The sequence below is a fragment of the Lolium perenne genome, chromosome 2, assembly GCF_019359855.2.
Source record: "Lolium perenne isolate Kyuss_39 chromosome 2, Kyuss_2.0, whole genome shotgun sequence".
In the NCBI taxonomy this organism is placed as follows: domain Eukaryota; kingdom Viridiplantae; phylum Streptophyta; class Magnoliopsida; order Poales; family Poaceae; genus Lolium; species Lolium perenne.
In genome coordinates, this window is record NC_067245.2 from 81,598,699 (window position 1) to 81,612,851 (window position 14,153).

The 14,153-nt window shown below is 41.9% G+C and overlaps 1 non-coding gene across 1 annotated transcript; it reads left to right on the top strand.

Annotated features, from left to right (window-relative positions):
* The first annotated feature begins 10,156 nt into the window (after positions 1-10,156).
* On the top strand, positions 10,157-10,228 carry TRNAG-UCC (transfer RNA glycine (anticodon UCC)). The gene has a single exon. It is a non-coding gene; the product is annotated as a tRNA-Gly (tRNA).
* The last annotated feature ends 3,925 nt before the right edge of the window (positions 10,229-14,153 follow it).

Genomic DNA, 14,153 nt, shown 5'->3' on the forward strand with positions numbered 1-14,153 from the left:
CAACCATAAGGTTGGATAGAAGAAAAGTATGCATGAGAAGATACTTGTTACCAATATAGCATTGGTGTGGATGTAGTAGATATGTGTTCGTTGACCATCCTAGCCTGCCTCAAGTTACCATTGAGTCACCACTTCTTTCCAAGAGTGAGACAAGCATCCAATGCATATCCATTGTACCTAACACAAAGGTAAGTACAAAATGGTCCCCAAACTAATTGGGTCCGAAGTAGTTAGACACACTACAACATATAGGACAAACTCCACAATACTATGTGCATATAGATATGAAATGAATTTCATGCATATCTTAATCAAATTAGGATTTGATGGAGTTTACCCTATATATTGGATCAAAGAAAGTAACACATGCCATAAGATATACATATATTAAATATGCATGCACAATACTTTCAAGAACCAAAGGAAGATACAATTTGGACAAAACACCAAATAAACCAAGAGACAATGGTTGTCCAAATTATATCAAAGAATCAAATCAACACAAGATTGACTCCAAAGACTTATCTCATTATAAGAAGCTAATTAAGCCTAAGCACAAAGGAATGAGATAACCAACTCCCAAGAGAGCAAGGTTCCAACAAATAAACCAAACCCTCGAAACTTTTTATGATGGCACAAAGTACCAAAAAGAAAATTTATGTCTCCCAAAACCAAATTTTGATAATGCTCAAGAGAAGTTTAAGCATTATAACAAATATAGGAGAGCTCCCCCAAGATTAGTGCATTATCCAGGATTTTGCATATGAATACAAAATGCACAAACTAGGATCATCACGCTACCTATATCTACAAAAATGCTAAGAAAGTTAGAATAGACAAATTAGATCCATGAGATGCAAGGAAGACACATGGGAGTCAAAGCACAACAAATTCATGGAAATAAATAAGGCAATTTAAACACAAGAGCCAATGTAGATATGATCAATAAATATCTACCTCATAATGATTACCAATTGTCCTAGGACAAGAGGTATTAGGAAATATTTCCCGGTGGTAGTTTGTAAGTATACATAAGATCATATTACAATGAATAAAGCATATGGTAAAGGATAGGAGTTAACCATCATGCAAAGATAGTTTCTTGATAGCTTCATTTAGTCATACCAACATGCAAGGCAATTAATATTATTCATACCAACATGCAAAGCAATTAATAGTATTCATACCAACATGCAAAGCAATTAATAGTATGACTTGAAGCACATGGTTTTCCAAAAATGTATTGAGGGACATGTTGTGAAAAACCATGCCAAGAAAAACTTTCACAAATAAGATCCACAAAGATATTAGCAATGAAGCTATTTAAGAAAATTTGAGCTTGTTTGAGCAAACATGCCACATAGGGGAGAGATAATTTATGGTATCAATTCTATGTGACACAACCTCAAATGTTCACATTTTCTAGGCTTGTAATATGCACAAAGCTTATTACTCCCCCATAATGTGATAAGGAAATTATTTTCACAAGAGGCAAATAAGATCCAAGTAGAGATATTAATGGACATTAGAATTTGAATTTCTCATGAAGATGACATACCACATAGCGACTAGATAATCTCGCAATATCAATTCTAAGTGATATTCCTCATGTACACACATTGTTTAGGATCATGAAATTCCCAAAGGAATATCACTCCCCCAAAATGGGATTGTCCATTAATCGCTCATAAGAGCCATATAAGATACAACAAGATGCAAAGAGGCTCCAACACAAACACAAATACATGGTGTGCAACCCAACATGCATAGACTTGATTTCTCAAGCAAAACAATTAGGAAGCACAACATATACAAACACATGTTAGGAACAAAACTAACACATGCAAAGGGGCGAGTAACTTTCAATATAAATGAGTTGAGAACATGTTACCGCAAGGAGGAACATTGGATATATGATAGTAGCAAGATAATCAAAAGACTTGGCTTGATATAATATAAATGATGAAGATCCCTTAATTCTTCATGATGTAGCCAAGTCTCCAATGCCCTCCAACAAGCACCTATTGATCAAGTTTTGGATTGTTGGTCCCCAACAAAGTTGGGTCCTAAGAGGTTAGTCACAATAGGCTTGGAAACCCAAATGGTTCTTTTCTTGACACCACTTTGAGCACCAACAAATTTGGCAAATACATTGCCACCCTCATCCTTACGAAGAGAATAAACATCATCAATGGTGATAGAGTTGGATGAGGTACCAATAGTGCAAAAGGAGGAGATGTGGCCCTTCTCACGACATATGTAGCAAGTTCTTTTCTTCTCCTTATTCTCACTAGATTTCTCCACAATGGGAGCATTGGCTTGATTCTTCTTGGGAAGTGGCATTTCTTCAACTTGAGGTTGAATATGAGTTTGAGCTTGAGGCCGCTTCCCTTTGTGCTTCTTCTTCAAAGGGCAAGATCTAACATGATGCCCTTCAATTTTGTACTTGAAGCAAACAATCTTGGCCGGGTCTTTGACTTGTACTTGGCCCTTCTTCTTATTGTTGTTCTTGGACTTGTTCTTGTTGTTGGAGTTGAATCCAAGTCCACTCTTGTCATTAGGGGATTGTTGCACACTTAACATCTTGTCAAGTTTGCATTTCCCTTCATGACCCTTTACCAAGTCGTTCTTCAAAGAAGAGACTTGGGCCTTGAGCTCTTTGATTTCCTCTACATGGTTAGTAACAACACAAGTACTAGAGGAAGTAGAACCTTCATTGTTAGAGCAACAAGGCAAGGAAGATAATTCATCACAAGATTTAGCAATATTATGAGTGGATGAATTACTAGGACTAGCACATGGCAATATAACATTTTGAGTAGTAGTTCTAGTACCCACATGAGGCTCACAAGGTGTTGCCTTAGATATTATAGCCTCATGAGCTAACTTTAGCCAATCATGAGAGGCTAGAAGATCCTCATAGGAGCTAGAAAGCTTTCCATGATTTTCTTCCAATTTCCCATAATTGCTAGTTAGCAATTTAAGTTGAGCCCTTAGCTCAACATTTTCCTTCAAGATAGATGCTTCACAAGAAGTAGAGTTAGTAGCACAAGCATCATTATTAATAGAAATGGGAGAAGGCAAGTTGTCATGCTCTTTTAGGTAAGAAGCTTTAAGTTGCTCATGCGACTCGGTGAGTTTGGTGAGCGCACTCTCAATAACCCTTGAGCCCTTTTTGAGTTGCTCAAAATCCTCAAGGAGTTTAGCATTAGCAAACACAAGCTTGTCATTTTTTAGCTTTAGTTCATTTGCCACCTCAAGAGCTCTATCATGGTTTTCCTTTTCTCTAGACAATTCTAGAGCAAAGGTTTCTTCAAGAGCTTCCTTGGTGGTTTGTTCTTCTTCAAGTTCATCCTTTAGAGATGCCACATCGTTGGCATACTCTCGTTCAAGAGCACCCATTTTATCAATGGTGTTCTCATGCATCCAAATAAGTTTTTGGCTCTCAATAGCGGTAGTCAAGATTTCAAAGAAGTGAGAGCTAGCAATTTTATCTTTGCAAAGAACCTTGAATACACTCTTACCCTTATCGCGTAGAGAGACAACCCAATCATCTTCTTCATATTCCTCCTCATCCTTATCCCCACGAGAAATATTAGGTTCCATGGTAGGAGGTACCGTGGAACCCTTGGCCATAAGGCATATATGAGAACCGTGAGATAAAGATGAGGAGTTACTTGAGGCTCCTTTCAAGATCTTGTCTTGACCAATAGAATCTTTGGTTTCCTCTACATTGTTAGTCACACAACAACTAGAGGAAATAGAAGCATTTTTATCATGGCCACAAGACAAAGCAAGCATATCATCATTAGATTTATTCAAGCAACTTACACATGATATGCAAGGACTATCAACACAAGCATGTAAATCATTTCTAGTGCTAGATGTGTTTAAGTCCAAAGATGAACCATTGCAATGAGATATAGATGAAGGATCATCAATAGTAAGCTCAATACCGACATTGCAATTTCCATCACCACTCACCATATCATTACTTTGTGTCTTGCCACACATTGGTGAAGTGGATGAAGATGAGAACTCATCACGGCCGGAAGTGGAAGCAATACAATCATCCTTAATAATATTGGACACATCATATTTGTCTTGAAGCTTTGTCCATAATTCACGAGAGCTCCCAAAAGGCATGATTGACGAAGTAACTACATTGCTCACAACAATGGAAAACACATGAGAAGCAAGAGCATCGAGGCAAGAGTTTTTCTCCTCCTCAAGAGATAAATTTTGAGGATCCTTAGGAGAAGAAAAACCCATGCCAAGATATCGCTCCATGTCCGGGGACATTCCCCGTAAGATTTTAAGCACATAAATTTTCCATAGATCATAATTTGTGCCATCAAATATAAACAAGTTATTGTGCGCTAATCCCCTAACCGACATCTTTACTCTCAAGGCGGTGAAGCCTAAGAATGAGAGACCTTGCTCTGATACCAATTGAAAGGACACGGATGTCGCCTAGAGGGGGGGGGTGAATAGGAGGTTTAAAACTTTTACGAGATGGGCTTAACAAATGCGGAATAAAACTAGCGTTTACTTTGTCAATCCCAAAGCCTATATACTATGGTTCACCTATGTGCACCAACAACTTATGCTAAGCAATACAAGCAACTTATGTGATAGCAAGATATATAACTTCAAGCACGATGGCTATCACAAAGTAAAGTGCATAAGTAAGGAGCTCGGGTATAGAGATAACCGAGGTACGCGGGAGACGATGATGTAGCCCGAAGTTCACACTCTTGCGAGTGCTACTCTCCGTTGGAGCGGTGTGGAGGACAAGTCACTCCAAAAGCACGAGGGCCACCGTATTCTCCTCGAGAATTCCCACCAAGAGGGATGTCCTCGAACCACTACGTAACCTTAGGGAGGTTACCGAACCCGCACAAAGCTTGGGGCTATCTCCACAACTTAATTGGAGGCTCCCAACAAATTGCCACAAAGGCCTTGCTCTTGAAGAATCTCCACAACTTAATTGGAGTCCCCAAGAACACCACTAAGATGCCACAAAGGCCTTGCCCTTGAAGATTCTCCACAACTTAATTGGAGTCCCCAAGAACACCACAAAGATGCCACAAAGGCCTAGAATCCGTCTAGGGTTCCAAGAACCCAAGAGTAACAACCTTCTTGTTTTCACCACCACGAATCATCGTGGAGAACTCAAACCGATGCACCAAATGCAATGGCAAGAACACCACAAAGATGCTCAAGTCCTTCTCTCTCAAATTCCAACAAAGCTACAAAAGCTATTGGGGGAATAAGAGAGGAAGAACAAATAAGAGGAGGAACACCAAATTTCTCCAAGATCTAGATCTAGTGGATTCCCCTCACAAAGAGAGGGATTTGATTGGTAGAAATGTAGATCTAGATCTCCTCTTCCTTTTCCCTCAAAAAGATTCAAGAAGTATAGGAGGAGTAGAGGGATATGGCAAGCTCTCAAGGTCAACAATGGTGGAGAGCACAAAGGGGAAGAGGTAGCTGCCCAAGGAGGAAGAAGGGGGTCTTAAATAACCCCTCCCATTGAAATATGGTCGTTTGGGTCAGCTCAGGCCGGATTTTCCGGGCCGGATATTTGCAAAATATCCGGGCCCCGAAAATCGGCTAAGGACTTGAGAAAACTGCACGCAGTAAGGGGGCCGGACATTTGGCCGGATATTTGGCCGGATTTTCCCAAAAACCGGATTTTTCGGGGGGGCCGGATTATCCGCCCCAAACTTGGGCCGGAATATCCGCCCCCCTAAAAACTGGCAGAAACATCAAACTGAAACGGGCATAACTTTAGCATCCGGACTCCGATTTTGATGATCTTGGGCTTGTTTTAAAGCTAGGAACAAGCTCTACAAGATCATGCAGGAAACCATCATAGTACAACAAGGGAGGATAGCAACAAATGATGAAAGGTTTGACCTATCTAAAAAAGACATATCGGTAACACCTCCAATCTCGAAAATGCAACAAGTTGCCCAAGCAAAAACCATTCTCAATGAACTAGAGCTTTTCATGAGAATAAGCACAAGCTCTAAAACATCACATGGATAAGATCCAAATAAAACCAAGAAAGATGATGAACCAAACTCGAAAACGCAACAAGTGATCTATGCGAAATCCGTTTTCGATGAACTAGAGCTAGTCATGAGAATAAGCACAAGCTCTAAAACATCACATGGATAAGGTCCAAATAACAACCAAGAAAGATGATGCAAGGATGCAAAGGTTTGAGCTCTCTCCGAACGATATGATCGAGTTACTCACTCGAGAGCCCTCTTGATAGTACGGCAACTAAACTATAAACCGGTCTCCAACTACACTATGAGACCGGTGAGAAAGAAACCCTATCAAGAGCAAACCTTATACTTGCGCATTCCACTTGAGCTCGATGACGACGATCTTGACCTCAACAAGATGGAACGCCTTTCTTGCTTGTGCTTGCTTGACGAAGTATTGTGGATTGCTCCCCCATAATCCACCATGGGAGAGCTTCTTCTTTGGCACATCTTCACATAACCATGACCACCATGTGGATTGCTCCCCCATAATCCATCATGGGAGAGCTTCTTCTTCGGCACATCTTCACATATCCATGATCACCATATGGATGGCAAGACTCAAGCAAACGATCTCTTCGAGATGGCTCATCTTGAACTTGCACTTCATTCTTCATTCTTCATCATATTGATGTCTTGAAGTAACTTGAGGGCTCACTTCATCTTCATCTTCAAGACATACTTGATACTTGATATCCTTCATTAAATTCTTCTTATTTCAACCTTGAAGCCAACAAATGGTTCAAGAATTGCCTATGGACAACTCCTATAAATATAACTCAATGCAAACATTAGTCCATAGGGATTGTCATTAATTACCAAAACCACACATGGGGGCTCCATGCACTTTCAGGCTCATCACAAGATACCTGGTGGCCGGTGCCTTGTGCTCCATGAGATGGTTGAGAACACGGTGAATCGCAGTCGAAGAGAGGGGCGCTCGTTGAACACGACCAACGAAAATGGTCTTCATATGACCATAGTCCTCTATGAGCTTGTTGATGAAATTAGTGTCCTTTGGATTTTCCTGCAAGCAAGAAGTTAATTAGTTATTATTCATAAGCGAGCTAAGAACGAAATGAATGAACTAAATTGATCCAACCTTGATATGGGCAAAGTACACATCATCATCCATCATGACTATTGCTGTCTCCTCCGTGCAACGCACACACTCCTTTTGAGCTTGAGGACTTAAACCCACCTTGCTCTCCAATATCTCAGACTGCTCCAGGTCAACTCGACACCCGCATATCTTAAGAAGCATCTCTGCAACAAGTTTGATTGTTCACCATGCCAAAGCGCCGCCATCTGCAGCACTGAATTTGATGACAGATCTCCTACAACGCAAATCAAAGTACCATAGTACGTGAACAATGGTAAGCTTCTAACAAAGTAACAAGCTGTTAACATTCGAACAAGTTTTGCGAAGAAGAACAATGCCACAGTGTCAAGCTTTTTTAACTTCTCTTCGTTGCTTGTTGCCATGTATAAGTGGATTGTTGGTACCAGGGCAAGAACTACACATTGTAAAACCAATCCTCATACCAAGTGTCACTCTTATACATGGATTACACAACAATTAAAACCACACTACATAACTAACAGTAGCACAATATCGATCTACCTTTTTTTCTGATGCTACATCATGAAACTAGAATTGCAAAATCCACTATACCACCTACAGATCTACCATAACAGAACTAAACTAATAAGTCTAAGCTATTAAAGGTAACACATATAATCTACCATATATAGGGTTCAATGTTACTCACAATGGTCTGACCATCGGGCGAGGAAGACAACATGTCGGGTTTTTTTTCGAAATGGGGAATATAGACAACATGTCGGTGAGGTGGAGAAAGAAGACTTGCCGCCGCGGAGCTCCACCGGCCGAAGAAGCCGTTTACCTTCTTGTTGGTGAAGATGCTTTCCTGAGAGCTTGAGTGAGATAAAATGGTGGTAGTGGATTTGGCGGGGAGTTGGAGCGGTGTAAATAGGCATACAGGTGGCCCAATTTTTCTCAACGTTTTTTTCTCGGATGCTCGCTCCCGCCATCTCTCCTTCGCACAAGTTCGACGCAAAATTTTCTAAGCGGTCCTGATAAACGTACAAATGACCGTGCCTCCTCATATATTGCTTTAAGAAACATGTCATGCAACAACTTTTTTACATGGGCAACCAAAAGCCCGGAAACTGGTTTGCGCGCAACCAAGCTCGCCCCTCCTTCGATGATTTCAGTGGGTTGGTATTATGCTACTAGAATGGCAAATCGATCGATGGACCGATCGATCTGAGCTCGCGCGCAGAATCTCATGGTAGGGCCGCGTGTACATTATGATCTCTCCTTTTCAGCGCTGTTACAGTGGGGATCGAGAGCCTGGCCGATCGACGTACCAACGCCGATGAGTTATGATGATTTGCTCCGGTGATCGGCAATAAGTTGGCCTGGCCGACTCTCTTTTTTCTCCCTTTTTACGCCTATCCAATCCATGTGGAATTGTGGCTGGATACTTATTGCAACAGAAACCGGGGATCGATCGGCATCTGGTCCTCCTCTGACTCATCATCTCCGGGCCACCTTAATCAGAGGCTCTGACTGACTGCAATATGTAACTGTATCTCTGATTAATGGTACTGTAATGGACTTGTGTTCTTGCAGATGTACTCCGGTCAAAGGAGGACGACGTAGATCGTGTGCCTGATATCGCAGAGAGATACTGTTAGCAGTACTGATGGATGTTTAGTGTTCCTTTATGCTGTAGGTTTGTACCTTGGATAGTTTGGTCTGGTCGTAAATGGCAGGAAAAGTGCCGAAGCGGTGCAGTGAAACAAGCGAGCAGCTCCATTATCATCGCAGAATCTTGGTGTGCATACTTAATTGGCTTCAGAGACTTGTATTTTTAGGGGGTTCTCGTGGTTGTTCATACCTCCCTCTCGGCAATAACTGACTGAAAGCACACTAACCTAATTATTATTGACATGATTGCTGCATTTCTTAGTCGTTGTATATTTCTGTTCATTCAGTTGGTTCAGGTTTCGGACAAGTTTGTTCAGCATGACTTCAGGCGAAGTAGTGGCATCTAAACCAACGGGTCGTGAGCAAGTAAGTGTCAGGGCGACTGCCAACGCCCCTCGAGAGACGGAGCCATGTAGACTGATCCTCTTTCCTTTGGCATAGCTAGTTCCTCGGTCAGTCGCTCGTCAGGTGATCTAGTTGTACCTTTTGATGCAGACGTGAGAAGGCGAGCTGCCTCTCCATGGAGCCATCGGTAAGCAAGAAACAGAGAGATTTATTAGTCTGGGCAGTGGGTGGGAACGTTTTCGCTGTTCCCTCGATCTGCTAGAAACTACTTTGAGCTGCGTTGCTTGTGGCATCGGTCCTCGTGTTAAGCAAGATGTCTCCGAGGCAGTTGAGGCGCCTTTCTGCAGCAAGCAAAAGGCTTTGGGTAGAATGTCAATGCTAGGGACCTCAAGAAATATACTCCTGGAAGACCGTGAGGTGATCGTGGATGAGTTAGGCTGTCTACCTTGTCTGCGTAGGATAGGAGTATTGTTTACTCGAGTGATGGTGCTTTCATCTACATCTGGGCATGGGCAGCCCGGCCCGGACGGCCCGGCCCGAAAATCCCGGGCCGGGCTGGGTCGGGCTTGCACTTCGGGCCGGGCTCGGGCCTAAAATCTGAGCCCGAACGTCGGGCCGGGCCGGGCTCAGGTCTTCATTTCCGTGCATTTTAGCCTAGTCGGGCTGGGCTTTTTGCTCGTTCGGGCCGGGTTCGGGCTTGAATTACAGGCCCGACGGTCGGGCCGGGCCGGGCTCGGGCCTGACTTTTTTACTCGCGGGCTTTTTTAAGCCCGGCCCGAAACCCGGCCCGGCCCGAACTTTGCCCAGGTGTATTTCATCCCTTTCCTTCTCCCTTGAGTTGTTGACCACCTTAATTGGGAAAAACTGAACAATCATAGTTTCTATAGAAAATTCAGAAGTATTAACCTCCTTGGTTCATGATGGCATCAACAAATTCTATGTTTGTTAAGCTTGGCAGTGCGCGGAGAAGTGAGAATAGAAATATATATAGCCTGCCCTTAATTCGTACATCAAAGCGTCTGTAGTCCAACGGTTAGGATAATTGCCTTCCAAGCAATAGACCCGGGTTCGACTCCCGGCAGACGCAACTTGTTTACTTCTGGTGTTAATTTTTTATGGAAAGGAGATCGCCTGTTGCGCAACATTCGGTGTGATTGAACATTTCTTTTTTCATTAGACGCTCTCCATGGACCCGGTATTCCAGTGCACGGCCACTGGTTGCAGCCCAGTGCACGATTCTAGGCCGTTGCCTGATTGCCTCCATACGATGCTCTACGATGGGCTTGTGCAAGTGCACGCTCACGGCCCAGGGTGTCTGTAGACGCACATGTTCACCCTTAACTTGCTCAGCCCAGTATTCAGTCGAAAAAAAAACTCAGCGCCCACGTTTGATCGCAATCCCTATTCGCGGGGGGTGATATACACCGACCTGGTCGGTGCGGTGCACCCACCGCACACCCTCCCCAGCCTGTGGGCCGGTCCAGTAACGTTTTTTCTTCATTTCTGTTTTCTGTTTGCGTTTGATTTTAAATTCGTTCAAAATTTGGAAATCGTCCATGGTTCAAAAATTGTTCAGAATTAAAATTTTGTTCAAAATTCGAAATTCGTTCAAATTTAAAAAATCGTTCGAAATTTTAAATTTGTTCAAATTTCAAAATTCTTCCAAATTTTGGAAATTCGTTCAAGATGAAAATTTTGTTCAAATTTTGAAATTCGTTCAAATTTTAAAATCGTTCAAAATTTTAAATTTGTTCAAATTTCAAAATTCGTTCAAGATTAAAAATTTGTTAAAATTTCAAAATTTGTTTAAATTTTATCATACTTAAACATTTTTCAAATTTGATAATTTTCGAAAAATATTTTTAAACAGAAAAAAAACGAGAGAACAAAAAAGAAACACTGAAAAAGAAAACAGAAAACAAGAAAAAAAGAAAAAAAAACAGAAAATATAAAAGGAAAGGAAAAGAAAAAGAAGAAAAAACAGTCAAAATCGCCTAACCGGGCCGGCCCACACCGCGCGCGGGGGTGTGCGGCGCGGTGCAGGCACCGACCTGGTCGGCATATAGGAATTCCCCTATTCGCCGCTTATTGCGGGAGCGAATCGCTCCCGCTCAAGCGACGGATTGGGTGGGCCGGCCCATTAGCGCTTAGGATGTACTGTTTTAGTTTGTTTTTTCGTTTTTTTTCAGGGTTTCTCAGGTTTTTTGAGTTTTGGATGATTTCTTTTATGGTTTTTTGCTATTTTGGTTTTACTGATTCCAAAATTTGTTCAGATTTAAAAAATGTTCATGTTTGAAATTTGTTCGAATTTGAAATTTGTTAGAATTTGAAATTTGTTCAAATTCAAAATTTGTTCAAAAATAAATTTTGTTCAAATATATTTTTTGTTCGATGTAAAATTCTTTTGTTTTAAACTTTTTGGTTTTCGATTTTGAATTTTGTTCCGTTTTTGTTCAGATTTAAAAAATGTTCATGTTTGAAATTTGTTCGAATTTGAAATTTGTTAGAATTTGAAATTTGCAAGAATTCAAAATTTGTTCAAAATAAATTTTGTTCAAATATATTTTTTGTTCGAAAAATTTGTTCAAATAAATTTTGTTCAAAAATAAATTCAGTTCTCTAAAACTTCAGATTTAAAATGCCTTAAAACAAAAAACATATAACAGAAAAAAGAAAAAGAAAACGAAAAAAGAGGGACTACCTTTTATTGGGCCGCAGCAGGGAGGCCCACAAACGAGCTGCTTCAGGCGGGAGGAAGGCTCGCTCCCGCTTAAAGCGGCGCATAGGAGCTCCCCAGTTTGATCCATCAGGATTTAGGAACAATCTATTCTCACAACGGGAGCAATCTGCTAGATGGGCCTATAATGGATTCAGGATACTTCAGTGCTGCAGGCTTCAGTAGTTTCAGAATTCGGACCCAATGGTGGATTTCCTAGCGTTATGAGCCTTTGGTTTATCTAGATACAAAAAAACAAATCCAATGAATGTAGATACTTAACCTTACACAGCAAATATATTTCCCCCTTTCTGGACGGAACTTGAAATTTTCAAGACTGAGATCTCAGTTTTCACATGTCCCCAAGGTGATATTCCGGATCACAAACGAGTGATCTTGATTCTTCCGTGGATGGACCTGCCGATCCATTACAACAGCATCGAAGAGAATTTCACGTCATTATTGGGAAATTAAACATGATATTCTATGATTGTTACAATACCATCAGTAAGATACATTTGGGTAATGACCACAAGTTCGATCAGCTGATCACATCTGCTAGGAAATCTTTACTCAGGTGCCCCGTTCTGCATATGTCAATTTGACTAGTTGAAGATGAAGTACATTCTTGTTTGCACCTTACCGTTTTTTCGTTACTGGCCGATGCCCGCCACCACCGCCGCACCGCCTATGATTCCTACCCGCGCTTTCAAGTAAAATCCACGTCATTCCGAGCTAAATAAAAGCGCTAGTGATGTCCAAGCGAACCCTGTACGAAGGGGGGCTATTGGACGCACCGGCGACACAAGCAACAGTACTCCAGGTAGGAAGATTCCTGCCGGCCCACGCCTCTTCCTCTCTCCCCTTTTTTTATTTACTATCTATCATTTAAACACTCTCTCCTCTGCCATTTGCTGCCGGCACATGCTATTGAAATTAACTGGTGGCCGACGTTTGCTGCCGGTGATCCCACAATATGTGTTGTTGATTAGTATTTAAGGTGATCCCACAATATGTGTTGTTGATTAGTATTTAAAAATCACAGGTGAAAATGCTCTTCTACCTGATTTAACTGATTAAACAGACATATTTCATGCACGACCTAGATTGGGCGGCTTCATATGGTTAACTGATGCAAAATGCGTCAAATACTCTCGAGAACACTTTGCCCACGCCACATCCGCAAGCCGCGCCACACACACACACGCCCGCGCAGGCCATGCCGCAGGGCTAGCCCATAAGGGGGGCAACGAGGCGACCGCCTCGGGCCCTCGCAAGGCAGGGGCTCTGGCTCAGGTAGTAGTTCAACAAAGGAATACCTTGTATCAGAGTATTAGGCCCAAGAAAACAAGATAAAAAAATTAGAGTAGGATAACAAGGCCCAAGACCACCACCTGAGGTTACCGAAACGTGGATGGGTATGCTGAAAAATCTAATCCATCAGTACTCCTTCCTAGCATAGCACAACAACACCATCGTATCATTCTTCGCTTTCTCCTCTGTTACTCTCGTCATTGACTCTTCTCCTTGTTGGCCCCCCAAGTTTCTCCAGTCCTCAGATAACAACGCTCTCTTGCCATTAATGAACACCAACAGTGCTCTTTTGCTCCTCAATCATCTCTCTAGTCGTTCTAGACACTTGAGGCATTACCGCCTCCCTAATCCTACCTCATTTCTATTAAATAGCACGGATCCATGTCCCTGATTGCTCCACGTATTTGATTCCTTTTTTAAAACAAGGGTAGGATGCTGGGCACCCTAATTTTCATTTAACTCATAGACAATGTACAGAGAGGATTACAAAGTCTGATATTTGCAGCCGCTCCACAGCTACAGCTATCGGGCATGCTAGATTACTATGAGTTGTGCTTGAACAAGAGCAGATAGGTGATGCTTTAGAGGCTTGAATAGGCTGTTGTGCGCAAGAGTATGCTATTTGATTGAAGGGTCTGTTTATGTGGACATATCACATATCTGATTCTTCTCTTCTTAGGTATGCTCTTGAGTTCTTCCCTGATTGGACCTAAACGTGGGCGAGCACATTAGGAGAAGAATAGGAAACGACTGAGTGTTGCAGGCTGTAGATCAAGGAGCCTGCATCAACAATTCGGCATCGAGCCATATGCCCATATCCGCGTGCTTTTGTTCCCTGTGTGAGTTTTGTAGTTCAAAAATCATCGATATAATGCTATATATATTTACTGTTGCTTTTGAAATACAATGCATTCCAAACTTTTCCTTTGTCAACAAGGGCTCTTATTTTTTGTCTCGCCCCGGGCCCTGAATAAGTAGGGGA